Genomic DNA, 7,882 nt, shown 5'->3' with positions numbered 1-7,882 from the left:
TCTGTCTCTCTCTCTCTCTCTCTCTCTCTCTCTCTCTTTTTCTCTTGCTCTTTCTCTTTCTCTTTCTCTTTCTCTTTCTCTTTCTCTTTCTCTTTCTCTTTCTCTCTCTCTCTTAGTGTCCAGCAAAATGAGTGCCTCTGACTCTTTCAGACAGACTTGTTCTGACTCAGTCTCCTGGAGTTACCTCAAACAACAACACACTTTCCTCTAAAATACTTCTATTGTTTCCACCGTATTAGTTTGTGAATACAATAAATAAGGGATTCATGTAGTTTATTAAAACATTTACCTACTCAGCATTTCCACTTATGACCAAAGAAATCTATCCCAAGCATATTTGATAATCTGTTTATAATAAAACTCAGATTACCCAGGTAAGCTCTTATATTTTATTATGGAATAACATTTGGCTGAAAAATGTATGCAAATGTTGTGCACAAAACCTTTTCAACATCTTGGAAAAGTAGTACCTAAACATTTTTATATTCAAGCATTTAAAATCATGGTATGTAATAAAAAGCCTCATTCTGTAAACTCCAATACATTCACTAGAGAGCCCCTTGTCTTGTGGCCTATTGCTCTTTGTGCTAAAATGATTTGCTTCCTGAAGTTTCAGATGAGAGATGATTGTTTCTGTAATGATACTGTAAATATATATCTCTGCTTTGTCATGTAGTACATTTATATGATAATGGAAAGTGGACCCCAGGGATATGGTGTTGGTTCCTTGGCAGTGTAAACCGCCAGCATACTTCCATTCCTGTTTCTGTTGCTCAAGAAACTTCCAGTTTACTGCAGAGGCTGGTCACTATGATGCACATCAAAGAACCAATCCCCAAATGACAATCAGTTTCTACACTTCCACTTTGCAACCTTATAAAAATATCCTCCCTAAGCCTTTGGGGGCCAGACTTCTTTGAGAAAAATCCCAGTCAGGTCCACTATTATACTGAAGTAAGTTTTTGCCTGCAAAGCTAGGTGCAGCTCAGTTCTTGGTCAGAACTTTGCTGCTACAATATGTATAGGTATCAGCTTGATAGATGTATACAACACCTTTTAAGCATTGCAAATTTCAATTAGTGATGGAGACGACTACCTGTAATAAGTGGAGGCTGATGTGTCAATTATAAATGACACGTTTGGGGCCTGTTGCATAAAGTGGCTCAAATCTTTTACAGATCTTCATGTTACTAAACTGTTTGAAGGCGAGTCTATCAACTGTTGTGTGATTCTGCTGTAGCATTAGAAAAAAATATTCCAAGAAAGTTTATTTTAATGTCCTGTAGAATTATTCAGGAATTGCAAAAGATGTAATAAGTCAGTCATAAGAAACCTGATATGATAAAGATGTACTATTCTAAATAATAGAAGATTGCTCTTTTCAGTAACTTCAGTGATGGAGAAACACAAAAATGAAATTTTAAAGGAGTCTGGGGCCGGGGAGATGGCTCAGTAGAATAAGTGCTTGCTTGGCAAGCACAAGGGCTTGAGTTCAATCCCCAGTTCTGCCAAAAAATAAAAAATAAAAATAAAAGAGTCTATCTTGATTTTAGTACCTAACGCAAGTTTCACAATACTCAAATGAAGCATTTCTGAAAATCAGAGTGCCACCAATTTCCTGAGAATTCTTATAAATTTCATTGGTAAGTGAAATAAATGAAGAATTTAACCCTGGGAATGTTTTCTTAAACTAAGTGGAACCCAGAAAATCAAATGAGCAGGAAGGATAAAGTACAATCAGGATAACACAATTATGCTCAAGGTTTATATTTGTAAGTTTTAAAATAATTTAATAAAATTTAAGGCCAAAAACATGGGATTGCTACTATAAATATAAATAAACCTACAAGCCTGCCCAAGTCTACTAAAATTTCTCTGATGGCAAAATGGTTCCAGGCACTTAACCATAATAATTCCCAGAAGTGGTTTTTTAAAAAAATTTATTTATATTTATTTTTTAAAATTATGTCTTTTTTTGGAGGGGGTCTAATTTTTTGGAGTTTGTTGTATATTCTAAATATTAGTTTTTTGTCAAAGATTAGTTGACAATAATGTTTTTCCCATTCTGTAGGTTTTTTCTTTGTACTGCTGATTGATTCCCTTGCTTTGCAGAAGCATTTTAATTTGATTTGTTGATTCTTGATTTTTATTTCTTGTGCAATTGGGATTCTATTCAGACAGCCCTTGCCAACACCTATTGAAGAAGTATAAATGGGCAACAGATGCCTGAAAAGTTGTTCAATATTACTGGCCATGAGAAAAACACAAACCAACACTAAGATTCCAACTTACCATAGGAAAAAATGATTGTCATCAAGAAATCAAATAATAACAAATGTTGGCAAGGCTGCAAGGGAAAAAGGAATACTTTTACATTGTTGGAGGCAATGAAACTAGTACAACTATTATGGAAATCAATACAAAGATTCCTCAAAAAAAAAAAAAATAAAAGAAGAAATTCCATTTGACCCAGCTATTCCCCTTCTGAATATCTTCCCAAAAGAGTTACAACATCAGATTACAGTGATATATATATATATATATATTCATGTTTATAGAACAATTTGTAATACCTAACTCATGGAAGTGGCCTATATACTTATCATGGTTTGTGGACAGGTGTCCCCCAAAGTCTCAAGCAGTCATGGGGTGGTGTTGGAGTTTGTGATTGATTATTGTGGGTGTAGATTCTGCATCTGCCCTGAGGCAGGTAATTTGCATTACAATGTAAGGAGGGAAGAGAAGCTGGCTGCTTGAGCTGCTGCCCCTCCTTTTGCTCTCTGCTCTTTGCTGCTACCAGGAAAGGTTGCTCTCTGCCATGTGCTGCTTTGCCTTGGAGCCAGCTGAGCATGGACTGGAACCTCCAGTAACTGTGAGCTAAATAAACCTTTCCTTCCTTCATTTTGGGTGTCAGAATTTGTCTCAACAATGAGAGAAGAGTAACTGAGACGATACCCATCAATAGATGAATGGATAAATAAAATGTGATAATTATATATAATAGTGTAATATTCTTCCATAAAAAAGTAAATAAGTCACATATAATAAAACCAATGTACCTTGGAACCACGATTTTGTGTGTCTGAAATTAATCAGACACACAAGTTTAAGTATCCAATGGTGGGCTGGGGAAATAGCTCAGCTGTATAAGTTCCACCTAGCAAGCACAAGGGCCTGAGTTTCATCCCCAGTACTGCATGCGATGTTGAGCCCATGCCTAGACAGCCACTGAAAGTGGGCTTGGTAGCACATGCCTGTAATCCCAGTTCTGGGGAGGCTGAGACAAGAGCGTCACTGTGAGTCTGAGCTGCCTAGCAAGATCCTATAAATAAATAAATAGCAAGACCCTATAAATAAATAATAAATATCACATGGTATCTCTTATATGAGAAAATCAAAATATAAACATCTGGCAAGATAAAAGCTAGGTAACAGGAAATGGGGACATAGATCTTTTGCCAAAGGGAAGGGGACCAAAAAATGGATGGAGATGTGAATGAGGGAAATGGAATTAAAGATCAATTAAGGAATGTTGTACACATGAACCTGCTCCAGACTGTAATCATTATGTACTGCAAACATGTACTAATAAAAAGTAAAAATTGAAGGAGAAAACCAATTCCCAACCTCCTTGCCTATAAAACCTTCTTCAGATCTCTCAGAGTAGCCACCAGTAATTTAGATAATTCACAATGAGAAACGTTAAAGAAATCTTGGGGTATGCCATGCTTATGAGTGATGTTTAATGTATGTCTATCACTCACTCTTCCTAAGGCCAATTTAGCTAAATATAGGCATCATGATTGTCACAGAATTATATTTTTTGGCTTTAAACTTTGAAGATGGTCATTTATTTTCAGATGTGGAAGTTGAGAGATCTCAGTACTCCTGAAAACTATCAAACTGAGATTCCATCTTCAAACTACAATCCTTAAGACCCATTAAAATATCTCACAGAAGGATATATAGATAAAGGGAGGAGTCAATGTATGGATGTATAGACATCAGCTAATACACTGTGAGAAACTAAGACTCAGCTGAATAACTGTCAGGAAAGAACCATGACCAAAGCTAGCAGAGAGCCACAGGTGTCAATGTGATTCCCTAAGACTATGATCAAAGTGAAAGCACAAGCAAAGCCTTCTTCACTTACGTTATTCACCGGTAGTGTGAGGAAGAGGTCCCAAAAAGAAAGGACATACACTATTATCTCCTCAGTGCTACATTTTCCCCTACCAAACAGCATCAGAAGAGGGTCAGATGTATTCACCCACATGGTGGAGGGTGAGCCAGGGAACCCTGAATGAACACATATTGTTGGATAAGATCAAAGCAACAGGAACTTTCACTCATTGCTGTTAGAAATACAAAACTATACTACCATTTTGAAGATCATTTGCCAGTTTCTTACAAAGTTAAACAGTCTGACCATATGATGTGGCAATTGTACTCCTAGGTGTTTACCCAACTGATTTGAAGACTTTGTCCACACAGAAACCTACACACAAATGTTTATAGCAGCTTGTTTCATAATTGCCAAAAACTAGAAGCAACAAGATGTTCTTCAGCAGATGAAAGGATAAACATTATGGTACATCCAAACAATGGAATACTACTTGATGATAAAAAGAAATGCATTATCAAGCTACCCAAGGATCTGAACAAGCAAGTGAAACTGAGGGACATAATAGTAAGTGAAACACTTCAGGAACTGAAAGATAAACGCCATATGATTTTTATTTACATGAAAATCTTTAAAAGCATAAATATGGAGCAATACAGAGTAGAGGAATGGTTATCAGAAGTTAGGAAGCATGGTAAGAAAGGAGAGATTGGCTAATAGGCACAAAGTCATAGACATATTGGAGAAATAAATTTTTGTGTTCAACTCCACAAAAGGTGATTAAACTTAACAATATTATATTGCATAATTTAAAATAGACAGGTAAGAATCTTTAAATGTTCTCATCACAAAAAATAAAGACTGAGATAATGAATAAACTAAGTACACTGATTCAGTCATTATATAATCTATATAAAATATTACACTGTGCTCCATAAATATGTACAATTATTATGCATTTTAAATATTTTTTAATCTTTAAAAATGTGGATGAATCTAAATGCAATAATATCCAAGATCAATCCCTGTGAAGGAAACACACTATACCATACATGTTACAGTGACTAAAATAAAAGCTACTCCTTGCCAAAGGCTGCTGGGAGTACAGAACAACTGGAACTCTCAGGTTTCAAGTGGAAATGCAAAATTGTACAGTCACTCTGGCAGACGATTCAGCAGTTTTTCATAAAAGTTAAACAAAGACTTATCGTATGACTCAACACTAACTCTAAAACCTAGGGGAAATAAACATGTTTCAAGAAAAGCGCGATATGCAAATATTTACAGTAGTTTATTTCAATTGGCAACAAATGAACATAGCTTACACTCGTTTCAGTGGGCGAACAGTCAAACAAGGTGGTGCAGACGTACAGTGGGACACCATTCAGCAATAAAAGGAAGGAAGAGGCTTTCTATGACTTAATTTTAATTAATATACATTTAACTTTAAAATCAGACTCTTGATTCTGTTTTTGGAAAATACTAAAATATGTTTGGGATTGAAATAGGAAAAGGACCCTCAGAAGAATAAAGTGCGGTGGAAGGATTCTGAGACTGTAATTCATAACCTTTTACCCTCTGAAGGGGAAGATTGTCTTTTCCCTTGACTTTTCTTGCTAGCAACATGCAGAATGCACCTGTGTCTTACTTTCCACTCTTAATGCAAGGGCCAGGTGGACTGCACAGCACAGAGGGTTCCCGGATGTCTCCAAAGACAAAAATAGCTGCTAATTCATGTCTTACATTAGGAGAGCATTTGAAACAACAGAAAGAAGTCTCAAGAAAAATTCCATATTCATGACTCAGTGGGAAATTATGAACTACTAAGCCATATCAGCAACTGGAAGTTTTCTTTGTTAAGGGAACCGTCTGATTGCTCTGCATCAGTCTTGTACCTTACCTCCCGTCTCTTCTAAGCCTCGGTTAAAGCTCTTGCCCGTGATTTTGTACCGTGGCCTCAGTTTCAACTTCAATTATCTCTGAGATAAGTTTCCATGTTCATCCTGTATCAGAACAGCTTGGATATTTGAATCTTCTTTTTAAACTGTGGCTCTCATAACATGTAAATATAGATCAACAAGTGCATCTAACAAAACTTAACTTTCATATTGAGTGTGTTGTAAGTGTTTAGTTATGCACTGGACTTTAAAGAGTCAACAAAAATATAAAATATATATTTTTAGCAACATTATGTGGAATGCTTTTTTTGGTGGCTGGTTCCGCCTGCTCTGGAGGTGGGGCTAGCATGGCATATGGTAGCCAGGATAGAACTGTGGTCCCTGCACTTAAGACTAAGCTTGCCTAAACAGGTGCTTTAGCCCACAGAGCTAACTCACCAGCACCATATGGAATGCTGAAATGGCAATATTATGTATTTATTTAGTTGCATAAAAATGCTTAAATTTTAAAAATAATGATATAAAAAACTGTATTCTGTTATATTTAAAAAAAACACATCTCTTTAAATCCATTCCTTGGTTGATGGGCATTTGAGTTGTTTTTGAGACCATACTCATAGGTGAAATAAATCAGATGCATATGTGAAAACATTGCATCACCTCAATGGTGTGAGTAGCTGAAAGAATAAATAAGATCCAAAAGGTACAATAAATATTGTGAATTGGAAAGACACTGTTCAAAAGAAAAAAGAAACTAATGGGAAAAAGGAACAAGAAGGAAAAGGGAAAATATATCTAACTGTTCCTGAAGGAAATATATAGTTAGTTAGTTAGTTAGTTAGTTAGTTAGTTAGTTAGCTAGTTAGTTGGTTTCTCTCAGGTCATTGAAAAGAAAGATTTGTGCTAATTTTTTTTTGATTTGTGCTAATATTGTCTGGACTTTATTTCATGCCTATATCTCGTACTCTGAGCAAATACTATGAAGATAACATTGCACAAAGTATTAATGACTTACTCTCCTACTCATCTGATTTGAAACTCAGTTTTATTTTGTATCAATTTTTCCCCACTTTAAAATAAGAAAGAACAGCTTGAATTATTGGGCAGCAGATATAATGATGAAAGGAAAAAAATATATTAGAGAAAATTACTAAGTGCCAGAGAGCTTGAAGCGAATACAACAGACAAGTAAAAGATTTCATTGTGAAGATTCCAGTAAGTCAAACTCCACAATGAAAATGCTATTTTGTCCTCTGCAACAAAAGATGCTTCTGCCTTTCTTTTCTATTTCTCAAGGATTAGAACAGAGTTGAAGAGTATAAGCCATGTGATGGGACCTTAGTATAACTTATTTAGGATTGTGTATTGTAACCTGATCCTCTTGCTCTCTTTATTACTTATGCCATGTGAAAAATGTTCTAGTTGTTTTTATTCTCTCTTCTAGAAAATGAATTATCAAAGAAGCAGACTCCAAGAGCAGTCTTTCATTCATTCTTCTGTGATGATGAATTGGTTAATTCCAGCTCTAAGACTTCATTCACCAAGTGTTAGGCTAATTTCTCTTTTTAACAAATTGGCCAATGGGGATCATTGAGATTAGCATCATTTTAAATCTAATGAAAGGAAGGAACCCAGATATTGTTGTGTGTCCTTCCAATAATTATTGCCTTGAGAAGAAGTTAGATAAGAGACCACCAATTAAGATTTTAAAAATATAAAACCAATTTCTTTTTGGCTCAAACTCAGGACCTTCCATTTGCTAGGCAGATGTTTACACCACTGAACTGTCTCTCCAGCTCTTAAACAAATAAAGCAGATGAGGGACCTGGGGAGATAGCTCAGTAGAGTAAGCACTTGCCTG

This window comes from Octodon degus, unplaced genomic scaffold (assembly GCF_000260255.1).
Source record: "Octodon degus isolate 3935 unplaced genomic scaffold, OctDeg1.0 scaffold00091, whole genome shotgun sequence".
NCBI lineage: Eukaryota > Metazoa > Chordata > Mammalia > Rodentia > Octodontidae > Octodon > Octodon degus.
This window is presented reverse-complemented; position numbering follows the sequence as displayed.